Raw genomic sequence first — 16,963 nt, forward strand, 5'->3', positions numbered from 1 at the left:
ATATAAATAAAATAGCTTTTAAATTAATTCTTTCTGAATAGATGAACTTGAAAAATAAACTTTAAAACTCATTTCTAAAGTTGGTAACAACAAAGTAACTGTGATGACGGCTGACTACCATAGGCCAGATTGAGTATTCCTCAATGACCTCTCACTTCTTGCTTTTAAATTAACATAAATATGATTATATAATATTGAATTGACTAGTACACATAGCTATCCCATAGGGCAGACTAAAATGTGATTTTCAACATGAAAAGTTGTAGATAAAAGCAGTGTGGTGATTTGTATGTATTTGCTGAACTGGAAGTCAACTGTTTAATGCTACCTTGGCTAACTACTCAAAAAAAATGATTCAGTAATGTCTTTAGAGGTCAAATATACAAGGTATATATACACACGTATTTTCCCATCCTGACAACTTTATTTTGTCCGCTATTTACACAGATACACCCCTAAAAAAATTGAAAATAAAATATTAAAGGTATTTAATTTTGCTTTTATTTAATCTGATTATTTACAGTATTTTAGTCCATCCATTACCTGTAGAAAGTAAAATGAATGGGTTGAGGAGTGAGGGGGACCTTCTGTAAAGATTTTGGAAAAAAAAAAAAAAATGGAAAGAAAAGTGCCCATATACAAGAGTGTCTTGAAATTACACCGGTTTCTGTATCAGTGTCAAAAAGTCAAGAGTTCCACCTGAAGGTTAAACAAATTTAAAGTTAGCCATCTGAGTTTCAGGGAAAGTAGGGAAGTTGTGTCTGCCATTGTGGGGCTAGTTAACAAGATCAATGTGAAGGACAAACGATCATCCTAGGGAATGCTATGGGTATTTTGGAAATGGATCAAATTACATTTGATCTCTTAAGGGACTTCCTTCAGTATGGTTACAGGGGCTGACCTTGGGGAAAAAAGTTTAACGCATTACTTTTAACTCTGTTTTTTTTCACCATGTCCTATCAGCTTGTTTGGGGACTCTACCTGACTAACCTCATCCTTAGTTGTTAACCTCACCTACCTGCCCGCTAAGACTCACTGAAGTAGTGAATACAAATATTCTAAAAGAAGGTATTTTTTAATGGAGACCCTCACCAGGTGTCACTTAGACTTGAAGAAATGGAGGAGATGTGTAGTGCCCTAATAGGTAACATACAGTTGAATAATGAAGCTACACAAAGTGATTAAATGAGCTTTCTGGGGCTTTCGGAGGCTGGAGGCAAAGGTGTTAGTAAGTAACACCTAGACACTGACTCTGCCTCCCCAGATCCTCACATTTTTCCCCCAGTTTGAGAAGTATCTTTACTGATGCTGATTTTGGCTGGAGAATAAAAAAGAATCAGATCTCTATTTCTTTTTAAAGGCTTACATGGTATAAATTCCCCAAGAAGAGGGATGAAACCCAAAGTGAATTTACACTGAGGTTAAGAACTGCACTTTTCAGATTCTATATCATTCTACCCCGGGGTTAAGAACTTAGGTGAAATGATTACTGATTTCTGCTGCATATAAATATGTAGTGCTGTTATATCTGTTGTGTCTTCCTTCTGTCACTTTTTAAAAAGTGTTTAACTCCAGTTAAATCCCAAATGTAGTTTAATTTTATTGTATGAGTGATGTGGGTGGAGGTAGGTAGGGGCTGGTGGTAGGGGTCTGCTCACACATATGTGTGAGTGTTTCCTCCTAGCCAATTTAGAGCCTAAGCTGAACCAGCATATCTATTGTGTTGGGAGGCTTTTGAAACCTGTCTGAATATTCCTTAGAGATATAGCTATATAGAGATTATCATGTTTGGTATCCAGAATCAGAGAAGTTGAAGAAAAAATCTATATAACCCATACTATACATATTATCCACAGGCTATTTATTCTCTCTGCTATGTTTTCTTTTTAGGCATAAAAAATACTGGAATTAGTAACCATATGCATTTTTAAGCATTTTACATCCATTATTAAATATAACATTACCAACAATTCTCTAAAATAGATTTATATTATTATTCTCATTTTACCAATGACTTTGAGAGGTAACTACATTGGCCAAGACTGCAAAGCTAGAAAGCAGCAGAGCAGGGATTTAAATTTAAATAAGACCACAAGTTTCACTCATCAATTCCAAAAATAAAGGAATTGTATGTGCATGCATGTATATGTATGTGTGTGAGTACATACTTTTCTTGACTTATGACTTATATACATTTGAAATTTGTAGGCTAATATGTGAAATATCTGTAACTGGAGTCTCAAGTCCTTTCAGCACTTACTGGAGTAAATATCTATCACCCTACCTGTATATTTGCTCAAAAGCAATTATGATGAAGCCATAATAACCCTACATTCATCACATAAACTTCATGAATATGAAAATTTAACTGAAATAACAACCCGCAAATGTCATCATATTGTCTATTTTTCTTCACTTCTTCTCCTTGTTAAATTATGGATAACTTTATTTTGAAAATGTATTCTGGTTCATTAAATATTTTTTAAATACTACTCAAATATATGTTCATGATAACACTTAAGATAATCTCAACTTATATAAACTTCATTATTTCTTCATCATTCACGACTTAAATTTCTTTTTAACTAAACTACACAATATCAAATTAGAATTTGGCCTAGTACAGTATTTCATAAATGCCATATACTTGAGAACTAATCATAATTTTTGTTGTATCACATACCTACCATCCGTACTATAATTTACCTGCTGTGTTAATTGGCTGCTTTATTACAAGAATGGAGCTTTATATTGCTGCTGTAATGAAAATCAATGTAACTTTTCATTGTTTTGACTTAATTATAAAAATAAACACAGTCAAAACAAAAGCATATTATTAAATTTTAGTTAGATATCTTTGCCATTGAGTATGAGACCTATTCTTTTTGTTAAAAACAAAATTATTGGAAATACGTGGGTTGCTAAAAATATGCTAATATAAATATGAGTATTTCTTCTTAAGAATCAGAAGCAGGGAATAAGGTAATAACTTTCTCAATATGTGGTTTAAATTTACTGAGATGATTTTGTGTGTCTCAAGTGGAAGTGATATTAATGAACATTTAAAATCTTGTCTGATAAATCAAGGTTGATCACAAAATACAAACTGTTTTAAACTAGCATTCAACACCTGGTAAAGGTCCAGAAAAAATCTTGAATTAAGACAAAGTGATGAAATTGGGCTGTGGGAACCACATGATGTGAATTTGAATTCTTACTCTGGTACCTACTAGCTATGATGTCTTATATAAAACTGCATTAACCTATCTGAGCCTGTTTCCTTATTTGTTAGCAGCCATTGATACTCAGTTCTAAAATCTATTAATTTGTAATTGCAAAATGTACTTATCTATCATTTCTATTTTAGCTGGTGGGATACTTTTTAACAAGACATATCCCCAGTCTGCTACTTTGTTATCCAATGGTAGAGTCCATTTAAGAAAGGCACGATAAATGTTTGATTCTTTTATTTCATATACTAGGTTTCAAGATAATAATTTAATTGCTGCACATTCTCTGAAGGAAAGCAATTAATTTTTAAAGTATCATTTATACTCATAGATTTACATGTGTTTGATAAATTTCCATTCATTGCAATGACTAATGTATTAATTGCAAATTAACTCAATAGTGGCCTCTTCAAGTTATTTTCTGAATTCTTTTGACATAAACCTAGAGCTTTTTATAGCTTGCTATCTGGTTTGAAAAGACATCTCAGACTCATCTTGTCCTAGACCTGCCATTTCTCCAAGAAACCTTGGTTTTCTTTAGTGGGACATGATATTTCAGTAACATAATCTGGGTGCTACATAGGTACTAATTGCTACTGGCTTAGTGATTGCTTCTTGGTCTTTACAGCAGAAGAGCCAGGATGAACACACACACACACTATATATATATATATATATATATATATACACACACACACACACACACATACACACATATATATACACACACATATATGTATATACACACACACATATATATATACACACACACATATACACAAGCATATAACAATGTAGTTTTCAAGAAAAAAATTCTTAAGTTAATACTAATACTTTCAATGCAAATTCAAGGCTACAGAATTTTTATTAAGTCTCTTCCATATTGCACCCTTCGCCTCTTTTCCACATCAAAAATCCTGATACCTGAAGATATAGAGGATAATAGAATAAAAATATCCCATCATAATTGCTCATTTTTTTAATGTACTTTACACAGAGGACAATCTCAGAGTAACAACACTAACATTATCACCACAAATATGAGTAATAAAAATAATTTTTAAAATTTGAATATGCTCTCTGATAATCCCTTTTTACATATACATATGATTATATATGTGTATGTAAAATACACATATCTACGTCCATATCCCCTACATCCGTATCATCTATATTGCCTATATCGCCCAAACCTATACTTACAGTCAAGGTATACAGACACTACATACTGTGCTCTGTCTCTTTGCAGAGTCTTAACCACTGGACCACCAGGGGGATGTCCTTTTATTTATTTATTTATTTATTTAATTTATTTTTTTTAGGATATACTTTATCCCTTTTAACCATCACTTATCTTTAGTTCTGACTGAGTACATGTGGAATATTCAACACCAGTCTTTTATTTATCTCTAGTTAACTGGGGGTCTGAAGTATATTCTATGGAAGATTGTCAGGAAAGATTCAGGGAAACAATGGAGTTCTTCAATGTTAACAATACTCTTTATGTCCTTTTAACCCAAAGTTAGTTTTTCTAAATGTAACATCTTTGGTTCATGTGTCTCTCATTTTCCTTCCCTGTGTACCGTAAGTATGTTACCACATTTTTTTCTACAGTTAGGTTCTGTTGTTTGATAAACAATTTTGTTCCCTAATCGGTCTTTTTCTTATTTTTCTTTTTTGGCATAGGTGTCCAAATGACACTTTTGTATTTCTTTCTTTAGAGTCCAGTATTTTACTAGAGTATTCCTTGCTTTGGGTAATTCCACATTGATGTCCTTAGGTACATGACCTCTTTCAACATACAGCTTCAAATACCAGCAGGAAAGTTTTCTTGAGTATAGTTCTGGGTATGTGTTTCCTTTCCTTTGGTTTTCCTGAGATGCCTATGACTTGTATGTAGGAAACTTCTTCAGGATTTATGTTTGTCGCAAATCTTTTTTATAATATTTTCTTAAATGGGTCTTCCATTAACTTTTTCTTTTATTTTTTTGTTTTTTTGGGTTTTTTTTTGCTGTACGCGGGCCTCTCACTGTTGTGGCCTCTCCCGTTGCGGAGCACAGGCTCCGGACGCGCAGGCTCAGGGGCCATGGCTCATGGGCCCAGCCGCTCCGCGGCATGTGGGATCCTCCAGGACTGGGACACGAACCCATGTCCCCTGCATCAGCAGGAGGACTCTCAACCACTGTGCCACCAGGGAAGCCCCATGAACTTTTTCTTAATGCTTTTCTTGCTATGTTTACTTGTTCTAGTGTTCTTTCTAGTTTAATCTTCATTTCTGAAATGATTATTTCTTTTATTTCTAATAATTTCCTAAACTGTCACTTCATTTCTGATTTTCTCTAATGCTGATTAATGTTGTCCTTTGTAATTTTCCTAATTTCGTGTACATTATTTTGAAATGTTGTGTCACAGTTTTTAATCATTTTTGTGGGCATACTTTTCTGGGATGATTTTATTTTCTGTCAAAATAATTTTTTTTAGAGGATTCAATTAGCTAATCCAGGGACAGTGCCAGGCGCAAAGTACTTTCTCAGAATTAACATATTTTTCGTTCCTCCAGTAGTTAATTATTGATTACAAAATGATACAAAAGTATATGTACAATTATTCTACTACTTAGTAGTTCTAAGATGTGAACACTTTTTATTAGATCTTTAGCTAATTGACCTGCTAAGGAAAGTCTTCAGATAATAAATTAGGCATTTTTTTTTGAAGCTTTTCTTGTAGTTACCCTACCTCCCAATCAATAAAGTACTCAAAGTAGTGCTTACACTATCATCTAGTTATTCATGACTAAAAATGTTGAGCTCTTAAAAAGGTGATAACCTTAAAATGGATTTGATACTGCTCACTTCCATGTATTTTAACTGTTTTCAAATGTAATATAATATTGTAACTGATATTTTTCTATAAAATATGTTTACATAAAGTTATGAGAAAATATAATCTTGCATATTTATTATGTCTACTATTTTTAATTTATCTAAAACAAGCCAATAAAAATCATTGGAGTAGTATGCTAACACATATATATGGAATTTAAGAAAAAAATGTCATGAAGAACCTAGGGGTAAAGCAGGAATAAAGACGCAGACCTCTTAGAGAACGGACTTGAGGTTATGGGGAGGGGGAAGGGTGAGCTGTGACAGGGCGAGAGAGAGTCATGGGCATATACACACTAACAAACGCAGTAAGGTAGATAGCTAGTGGGAAGCAGCCGCATGGCACAGGGATATTGGCTCGGTGCTTTGTGACAGCCTGGAGGGGTGGGATGGGGAGGGTGGGAGGGAGGGAGACGCAACAGGGAAGACATATGGGAACATAGGTTTATGTATGACTGATTCACTTTGTTATAAAGCAGAAACTAACACACCATTGTAAAGCAATTATACCCCAATAAAGATGTTAAAAAAAAAAAAAAAATCATTGGAGTATTCTACTACTGATTCATTGTTATGCTTAAAAGGATGGGGTGTAGTGGGAAATAACAGTTTAAAAAATATTTTACATTCATCTATGACATTGCTCCTTATGATTAGAAGGCCTACAAAATATTATGTAGAATACTGTATTTAAAATTATGGAACATCAATTCAAATTGAAGTTGACATTTTCTACACTACATATGTCTATAAACAGGTCACATTTATTTATGTAAGACTATCTATAGTGATGTTCTTTTTCAGAATATCTACATCTAACCTAAAAAGAATCACAATCGTTTGATTTCTACTAATTTATTAATATTTGAACTATGTTAAATATAAGAAATAAATAAAACAAGCCCATGTTTATCCAGTGGATATTAAGCATATACAATAAATTCTACATTAAATGTACAAAACTACAAATCTGTGGTGATCATCTTGATCTGCTCTTAAAATTTTATAGATAACAGACTTGTGGTTACCAAGGGGAAGGTTGGGGGAGGGATGGAGTGGGAGGTTGGGGTCAGCAGATGTAAGCTTTTATATATGGAATGCATAAACAATAAGGTCCTACTGTATAGCACAGAGAACTATATTCAGTATCATATGATAAACCATAATGGAAAAGATTAAAATATATAAAACTGAATCAACTTGCTGTACTTCCCAAATTAACATGACACTGTAAATCAACTGTACTTCAATAAAAATAAATTTTTTAAATAGGTTGAATACACACACAAAAAAATTCATTTCCTCTGGTTTCATGTGGCCAAGTGATGTTCCTAAAGAAAATCTCTAAAATATGATTTGTAAACTATGTGTCTGAAACATGATTTTTAACATTTGAAAGGCTATGTGGTGGTATGTTAACTATTTTTTGACAATACGTTAGCCATCACAATTATGTGGTGTTTTTCCATATGCATGATAACATTAAACAAACCTACTACATTAAATGAGGTGCTAAGATTTAGTAATTATTAGTTCATTTAATAATTAAGCATGTTACAATTTTTTGTGAGCTCAAGAAGTAAACCTGACATACCAGACTTAGAAATTAATTTTAATAATAGAAACCTACATTACAATTATTATCATTATCACTTTGTACAGGCTCGCTGTTTTGAAAAACTAATCTGTTATGTACTTGTTACCATTTCAATTACATTTGCTACAATTATGTGTGTTTAAAAGAAATCATATTCATTCACTTAACAAGTATTTGAGTACCTATAATAAGGTAAACCCTGCTCCTTTTGCATAGTTATCAATAAAATTGTGGCATTTGGTTAATAGTCCCACACGGCACAAAGTGGAAACCTCCAACATGTTTCCTTAAGCTTAATAACGCTCAACATTATAATGTAGAAAAAAATTCAGTTTTACGGTTGCATTTTAAAAACTCATATACACCTCTTCTCTTAAAAGCTTCGGAAATATTTTTGTGAATTCACAGTAAAAAATAAAATAAAGTCTAAAAAAGGCTTCATTACTACTGATAGGGAGCACCTTTTATATGTAAATTTGACAGATTGTTTTTCATTTGTAAATGTAATGACCTCATGCCATTTTTGTGAATATTTGCCTTTTTAAACATTTTTTAGTATACATTCTATTTTGAAAATGATATTACAGACCACTATTTATCAACAGTGATAGAAAATGTGCCTGATATTTGTTAAATGGGAAGGGGGCTTATAAAAAATATGCGTGTTTTTGATAAACAAATGTAACATCTTCTACATGTAACAATTTCTTAATCTTATTAATCTCCTAAGAAGCAGAGTCCACTTCCATCAATGGAAGCCAAAGGAGACAAAGCTTCCTCTTCCTGTGTCTTGGCAGCTAGAACATGAACATATTAAAGTTCTCCCTTCATCATCTCCAAAGGTACGTAGCGGTTAGATAGAATTTTGCCCCAAGTTTCCCTCATTATTAACCCAGTGAAACCCCCAAACCATCCCATGTTTATTCTGTCAGTTCCCAAGTATGCATTTGGAAAAGATAACTGAGCAACCAGAAGAATCCTTTCACTATTACTTCTGGAAGTAAGTGCTATATCGGCAGGAATACCAACTAAAAGCCTCCAGGGCCATTTCTCCCTATCCGAACAATTAATGGAAATCACTATTATTCCTCTGAGGACAGCCCTCAATTAGTGCACCATCCAGGACTTTAAGTACATAAGATGGTGATTCCTACTGCATCCTAATTTTCCAGTTTGGCCAGTAGAGAAGTGGTTAGGTCCTGAAGAAGAGTATTGAATTAGAAAATGTTTCATTGATTAGGAATTGCAGTTTCAGTTCTGAATGTGGTTCCCTTCCTTGAGGCAAGATTGTAGCCTCTGGATCACAGTATATAGATATTAATCTAATAAATACTTTTTCTCCAGCTTAGGAAAGATCAAGATATATTTTAATCTGGTAGTACGAGTCCAATTTTACCACTTTCCTTTATTATTATATTAGCCTCTCAATGCTGTCTCACAATATAATAGCCAGGGTCCTTAGTAAAAGGACCATTCCATAGGACGTAAGCCGTTCTATTAGTTGATGACATATCACTAGGACCAAGGTAGCAAGGAGAAGGTATCCTGGATATCTCAGTACAATACACATATGTTAGTACAAAACACTGGTACATGAACTTTCAGTGAAGTTTCTGGGTATCCAATAACCTTGGCCTTGGTAGGGTAACACATTTCAAAGTAAAGGACACTTGTGCCCCCTGCCATTAGCTAAGAGGCACAACACTTGGCCTCTTATGGAATGTAATAACCAGCATATTTTGCTATACTGCTCTGAGCCACTCATCAGTTACTTGAAAGGATGCCACTTTCGATAAGACTCAGAAAAAAAGACGGCTCTCTAACTTTTCAAGGTGGTGGTGCAAGAATCTCTGCCACTGAGCATATTCAAAGGTATACACAATGTCTTTGGCACATTGGGATAGAGTATGCAGAAAGGAACAAGCCCTCAGATGAGAATCTCATGGGATGCCACTGGGGTTTTGGACAAATCCATGCCTTCTTCAGCATGTAAATTGTCTCCTTTGACAAATAGCTCCTGGCCTGCACTAAAATTTAATAAAGTCTGAGTAGGTAACCATAGGACACAGGTGGCCCTGTAACCTTACAGAACTAGGTATCGCCTGATCTATTTGCTCCAAAGTTCGGAATGTGCGATATAGGACGCCATCTTGTGGCAGAAATAAAATCATCTGAAGTAATTTTTCAAGCAAACTGTGCACACTTTCAGTGCCAGCCTCCTACCAGGCTGTTAAGCTCTTCCATACTAACTCTGATCTCGTGTACAATAGAATAGTCAATGACCAGTTAGTGAGGAGGAAAATAATGGAGTCAGTTTTGTAATAAGTACTGAATGATATTCTAGGACTAGCTAGTAATTACTGCTGCAGAATTGTACTCCCATTCCAGTTATCCTTGAAAGACTATGAAGGAAGCTAATCCTTTTAGTATAAGGACATTTTAGCAGTCTGTTTTATGGTCCACATCTTTCTGGAAAGGGTGACGGTCTTATGTAAAAATCTACACTAATTCATGGATAGTTTGGACAATTATTTGGGGAAATGGGAAAAACAAGCCTCAAGGATTAGTAACAAGACAGTTTAGGGAAGAAGGGTGTGGAAAGACTTCCTGGAATAGCCACAGAATATGAAATATATATGTTCCATCTGAAGGCTTGGTGGGTTTTTTTTGTTTTTTTTTTTGTTTTTTTGCGGGACGCGGGCCTCTCACTGTTGTGGCGTCTCCCGTTGTGGAGCGCAGGTTCCGGACGCGCAGGCTCAGCGGCCATGGCTCATGGGCTCAGGCGCTCCGCAGCATGTGAGATCTTCCCAGACCGGGGAACGAACCCGTATCCCCTGCATCGGCAGGCAGACTCTCAACCACTGCACCACCAGGGAAGCCCTGAATGCTTGTTTTTTTTAAGGATCATTTTAATGCTTACAGAATGGGGTGGCGGGAAAGCTCTTAACTGGGTAGAGAAGATGATCTTCTCAGCGTGTATCAGTCACTTTCATTCTTTCCTCTCTGCTGGGCCTGCAGAATGGGCTCATTCACCATGTGAACATGGCAGCAGGAGTAGAGGCTATGCAGGTGCTCAACAACTTGACCTCTCTCTCACCAGGGCTCACCTCACTACTGCCCATGATGAATGCCAAATTTGCCAACAAGAGGTACCAACATTAAGAGCATATTCCAGATGAATAAATTAGTTACCCAACAGCAGTGATCTGGGACTCTTCTTGCTACTTGATAGAAAAGGGGAAATATATATATATATAGTTTGTGGGCTGATTTAGCCTATCAAAGGAAAGTTAACACTGGTCCTCTTCGAGGGTAGAAAGTCATATGGATAAAACCCAGGTGATTCTATGGGATGTTCTTTCACACAGTATAGACTTCCTGGGTTAACAGCCTGGTTCTGATACTTACTAGCTGTGCAAATTTGTCAAGTCCTGTACACTTTATACATACTTAATTTCCTCAACTGTAAAATAAGGGGAAAATCTTATCTATGTCTCAGTGTTGTTATCAGAAATAAAAGACAATACATGTAAGACACTTAGAATAGTAACTGATACATAATAAGCACCACATAAGTAATGGCTAAATAAAATAATAGAAAACTATCATATTTAAAGGTAGAAAATTAATGGAAACTATAATAAATGATTGTGAAACTTTTTTCAGGATTAAATAGTTGGGCCACACCAGTTACTAAAAAGCCTTAATGTATGTTGTTAGCTGAAGATAAAACATAAATGGCAAGTGGTGGAAAAAACTAATAAGCACCAAATGTATCCCCATAATCAGTTACAGAAATGAGGTCTGCAGTAGCTTCACCCATATTTGTTTCCCTAACTCTGTTATGTGTATAATACTAAATACTAACTTGTTTTCTTTTACGTTCCTCCATGTCTATCTTATTTTTGTGTATGAAGTGTGCCGGTGGGGGTTAATTTTCCGATATAGTTGCAGATACAGGTGTATGTCTTTGGTTTAGGCAATCTGACTTGTTTTTAATTTTGATGGAGAATAGATCCAGTTTCATAGGAAAATTTATCAAGGCAAATCTGAAAATGTCAAAGATCTTGCCATGTCAGTGACACAAGGAGAGGAACTATGACACCAGGGCAGCATCCCAACCACCATAGTGTGGTTTTGTCTGTGCTGTTCCCTGTCACCACTGTCCTTTTTTCAGAAGTCTGGATCTCCAGTTTTTTCAGTATCCTTCCTTCTGTTGCTGGCATTCAAGAAATCTAAATACACACATCAACCAACACAAGGAGAATATTTGTATATATTTCTAGAAAAATGTGAAAATCTACACATTCAAGTACTAGTGGTGGTTAACTCAAGGTGATAGAATTGTGTGGTTGGTCTTCATTCATTTTTGTTTTTAATTTTCTGTATTTTCATACTATTCTAGTGTAGTATTCATATTTAGGAAAATTTTGTATTTTTCCTAGTTGCCAGAACTTCTTCTTTTTGTCTACAAGTTCAACTTTTTCAGAGGAAACAAAACAACTAAGTAGTAGGTATGTAAATATAATTCACCTGATAATTGCATGCCTGAGTTTATTTCTGCATTAAAAGTTAGGTCACATCATTGAAGTGGGGAGCAAAAAAACAAAATACAATTATGAGATTATAAAAGTATTAGGGAAAATACTGTGAATTAGAAAGGGATAAGGAAAAATACAGTGGAAGATAAAATATTTTTATTTATATTTATTCCAGTTCGGGTTTGTGAGAAATATAAGGACACAAATTTAAATTTGGCAGGTCCTGGGAACTGCACTGTCCTTTGAGTGATGGTGAATGGAGGACCACAAAGCTGGATCTAAATGCCATGCTCTGGCAAGAAGTGTTCGTGAGGGGAGTTGAAGCTACAACAAATTTAGAGAAGTTATCTCAGTATACCAGACAGTATTTTGGTCTGTTTGTTTTCCTTGTTAAATTTGAGCTAAATATATTTTCAAAGGTTACCTAATATTTACTAGCAAAAACAACCAAATTATTTTGCTTTTCTGGAATCATACTGGGAGAGAGGTAGGTAGGAGGGTTGAGAGTGGAGTAACAGAAATGATTAAGATGCATAATGTGTGTACATATGCTTTGAGTGTTCTGAGAAATGCTGAAGCACAACAGACTTATGAATCACTGAGTCCTGGGTATAATTATTAGTTATTTCTCTTACTAGCTATGTAACTTGTGCTAGGGACTATTTTATCTCTGTACCCTCAGCTCCTGATGTTAAGATGAAAAAAAATAATTACGTAACTCTGAGTTAAGCAGTAAATGAGATAATCCATGAAGAGTTTGAATCTCAGTTCCTGGCACCAAGTAGGTGCTTAAATTAATTTTAGCTATTATTTTTCTATAATGCTGATACTATTAGAATATGTGTTAGATCATGGACTCAGCGACAGAATGGCCCTTAGGAAGTGTTTCTTTTAAGGCTCCAACCTTAACTCTAAATAACGAAGCTGACACTTGGAAATAGTAATTATTTACTTAAGGTCACATAGAATTTTAGTGGCAAAAAGTAAGAATAGAATGTAATGTTCATGAAACTTAACTGAGTCTTTTCTCTATCTGGTATATCTCACAGCTTCTCAGATCTACACGTAAATACATACTCAATGCACATTGGCCAAAAGGATAAACATGTACCTTAGCTTACCTGCTAACATAAATATTTAGAATATATTTGTGAAATCTGAAGAAAGATATATTGCATTTTTATTTTAACACTTGTTAGTGACTTAAATATATTGGGAAATACACATAAGTACTCATGTTAGAAACATTGCATTTTTTATATTTGCTCAGACAAGGAATTGAGATGAATATTTAATATGTTTATGAAAGACTATAAATGTTTAATATTAGAAAATTTTATTTTTCTCTCTAAAATAGCTAAGCGTAGATATTTTTAGATGAATATATACATATTTGTATACTCATGTATATTTTAAATCACAAAGGAAAATAAAGCAGAATATTGAGATAAGTTATGTTTAGAAGAATTTTGAGTTAGAAGGCTTTTTACATAATCTGTATTTCTTTTGAACCAACACACCTATAGCTGTCTGCTTGGAGTAATTTTAAATGGCAATAACTCAAAACATAAGAATTCAAAGTCTAAAATCAACTGAAATGGAGCACTTTTTCTTGGTATGGAAACAAAGAAGCAAAAATCGAATAGGGTGCTCTATAGAAACATCAAAGGATTATTCACTTCATTTCAGCCTTCATAAGTGAAAAAGGGAATTAAATCCATGTTAAGATTGACAGCTATTAGCTAAAACTGTTAACTCAAGTGAGTTTGAAGGGAGGGAGGGAGGGAAGGAGGGAGGAAGGACGAAAAAGAGATTTAGGAGCAAAAAAGAAACCAGACATCAGTATTAATTCTAAAAGTAGTATGGTTGTTATTATCTCATACTCCACTGTAAAGTAAACTGTCTTTTTAAGAAACTACCAACTAAAAGCTAACCAACTATTCAAAAAAACTTTTTTTTTTTTCCTTCAGATTATTGTCTTATCAGCTGTATATAGGGCAATACATACCAGAAGGTGGGTAGGACAAGCTACATGATGTCAAGTAAAATTGACTTTCTACTTAGGTATTTTATTTGTTCCTTATTCTATTTTGTGCATATTTCATGCTGAAGAAAATATATTAGAACAGCAGTATTTGTAAAGCTCTATAAATAAGTAAAATCATGTATCAGGGATATGCACTTGAAACTGTTTAAATGATAGTGTAATGTAATCAGTTATTCAGGGATCAGTGGTCTAAACTTTCAAGCAGGGGTTAGCAAACCAACTAGTTGGCCAAATTTTGTCTAACATTTTTTGTATTAAATAAAGCTTTACTGGAACACAGCTATATTTGAACATTGTCTACGAATGCTTTTGCACTATAACAAAAGAGTTAAGTGGTTAAGACAGAAACCTTAAGGCTTGCAAACCCTACATTTATTTTTTTCTCTGGCCGTTTACAGAAAATTTTACTGTTCTCTTGAGAAAATTAAAATGCAAGAATTCAGGTTAAACATGCTTGTGGGCAAGGAGAGAATCTTAGTATCTCTTAGGGACATGATTTCCAGAGTTTATAAATAGTTGTTACACCTTGGAATTTTCTCAGCTAACAGAAAAAGGTGCTGGTGTATCTTTTTTTTTTTTTTTTTTTTTTTTTACCATAAATGCAAAGTACACTCTATATCTCTTTCCCCAAATTAGGCCTTCCTTCTAAAGGAAGAAGGTAGATGACCTTGGCAAAGTTACACTCTTTAAACCTTGGTTTACTTATATAAAATATTAAGGACTGTGATATCTTATGGGATCTTTTAAGTGTCATGCCTGTATGTGCTCTATGTTTGGCAAATGAATCCTCCTCAGTAAAATGATAATTGCTTCTCTTCCCACATATTTTGGTACAAAATATCTCACAGAGGTTTGATTCTATAAAGCAACACCAATACATGAGTATTTATTGATGTTTGACTATACAGTCACACACAAACATGTACATATTTGTGTCCTTTTTATATCTAAAAAATCAATAACATATAAACAAAAAGATATAAATTACTAATTAAATAACATTAAAATGACAGTAGAAATATATATCAAGTTATAGACAAACTGGCTGATGTTTCATGGATGTTAACTTATTCATGAAATTTAGCCAGGATTTTGGCCAGTGGTCTCAGTATTCGACCATGACAACTAGGCTCAGACTGTGGGCTTAAGATCCAAATGGGAAAGAGCTCTACTATATTTCATAGTTTTAATTTGGGTATCTTCAAATTGGAATGTTATAGTGCCAAAAGTTTCATTTAAACCATGTTCCTTTGATCCTTTGAAGATTTTCAATTTTGTCCATCAGAATACATGTTCTTAATGGGAGGATTAATGGATTTCTCTTTGGAGTCCTAATATTTAGCTGAGTGCCTAGAAAATGTTAGGTTCTTAATATTTATAGGATAAATGAAAAATAAAAGGAATTGATATTATGTGGTAATTGGAAGGAATAGGTGAGAAAGAACAAAATGATTACCTCATAACTATAAACAATTACTAGAATTAAGTTATGTTGCATTAATTCCTTCATCTAATATTTATCTTTTTTTTTTTTTTTTTTTTTGCAGTACACGGGCCTCTCACTGTTGTGGCCTCTCCCATTGTGGAGCACAGGCTCCGGACGCGCAGGCTCAGAGGCCATGGCTCACGGGCCTAGTCACTCCACGGCATGTGGGATCTTCCCGGACCGGGGCACGAACCCGTGTCCCCTGCATCGGCAGGCAGACTCTCAACCACTGCGCCACCAGGGAAGCGCCATCTTTTAATTTTAAACGTCATATGTGTATATAAATAAATATAAAATTTACTTAAAATACAAGTTCCTGGTGGAAAAATACAGTATTTTTACAACACTCGAGACCTAGCCTTGAGTTGAGCACCTGCCATGTTCAAGGTTAAAAAATAAAGTTTCAGAAATTGAAGCATTTTAATTTATAAATTAAAAAAATATAAAACAAGCCAACCAGTCTTGTTAGCATAGAAAATCTCTAATGCAGGTATTATGCTATAGCTGGGATATACATATTAATAACTTTAAGTACCATTTTTAAATAAATTATTAAAATACCACCTTTTCCCATTTATAGCTGTAAATGGTGATCATGACTATTCTGTTAATCACATTCCAGTGTTTTCAAAGAGAAAACTGTATTACTAAGTCAAAAACTCTTATCTGCCATTTTCCACCATTTTGTTCATAAGAAAATTCAGTTGTAGATACATATCCAAGATGTGGAGGCAAGGACCAGTGGGAATGAGATAGAGTTTCTGTCCTGCAGAGTGTGTCCCTCAGAGCAAATTATAGGATCTCATCATGAGTGTGTGCAAGGTGAAGAGAGTAAATTTAAGTGAAATTTGGGCTCTTTTCATTACCCACAGACTTCTAATATGGTTCAATGTTCCAAATAGTAGGGTCTTTCAGTCAGTGGTAATATTCAAAGTCATGTCCTATTTCCTATGACATGTTGCACTGAATCATGCCCAAGTAATGAACTTGAGGTGAAAAGAAAGAATCTGTGAATGTTTGGTAGAGAGTCCTCAGCAAGAGGACATGAATTATTTTAAAAGATCTAGAATCCTAAGCAAAGAAAAGGCGAGTCATAAAGCCAATCTTATAAACTGGGCTGGCTGTGCAAACCTGGCAATGTTTACAGAAGGCTGCAGTTAAATAAGTAAGCAGGCTGCCA

At 34.4% G+C, this 16,963-nt stretch overlaps 1 protein-coding gene across 29 annotated transcripts in view; it reads right to left on the reverse strand.

The window, feature by feature from the left end:
• Nucleotides 1-16,963, reverse strand: part of PTPRD (protein tyrosine phosphatase receptor type D) — a 2,145,367-nt gene that overhangs the window by 1,400,976 nt on the left and 727,428 nt on the right. The gene's annotated exons all lie outside the window — the stretch shown is intronic.

This window comes from Pseudorca crassidens, chromosome 7 (genome assembly GCF_039906515.1).
Source record: "Pseudorca crassidens isolate mPseCra1 chromosome 7, mPseCra1.hap1, whole genome shotgun sequence".
NCBI lineage: Eukaryota > Metazoa > Chordata > Mammalia > Artiodactyla > Delphinidae > Pseudorca > Pseudorca crassidens.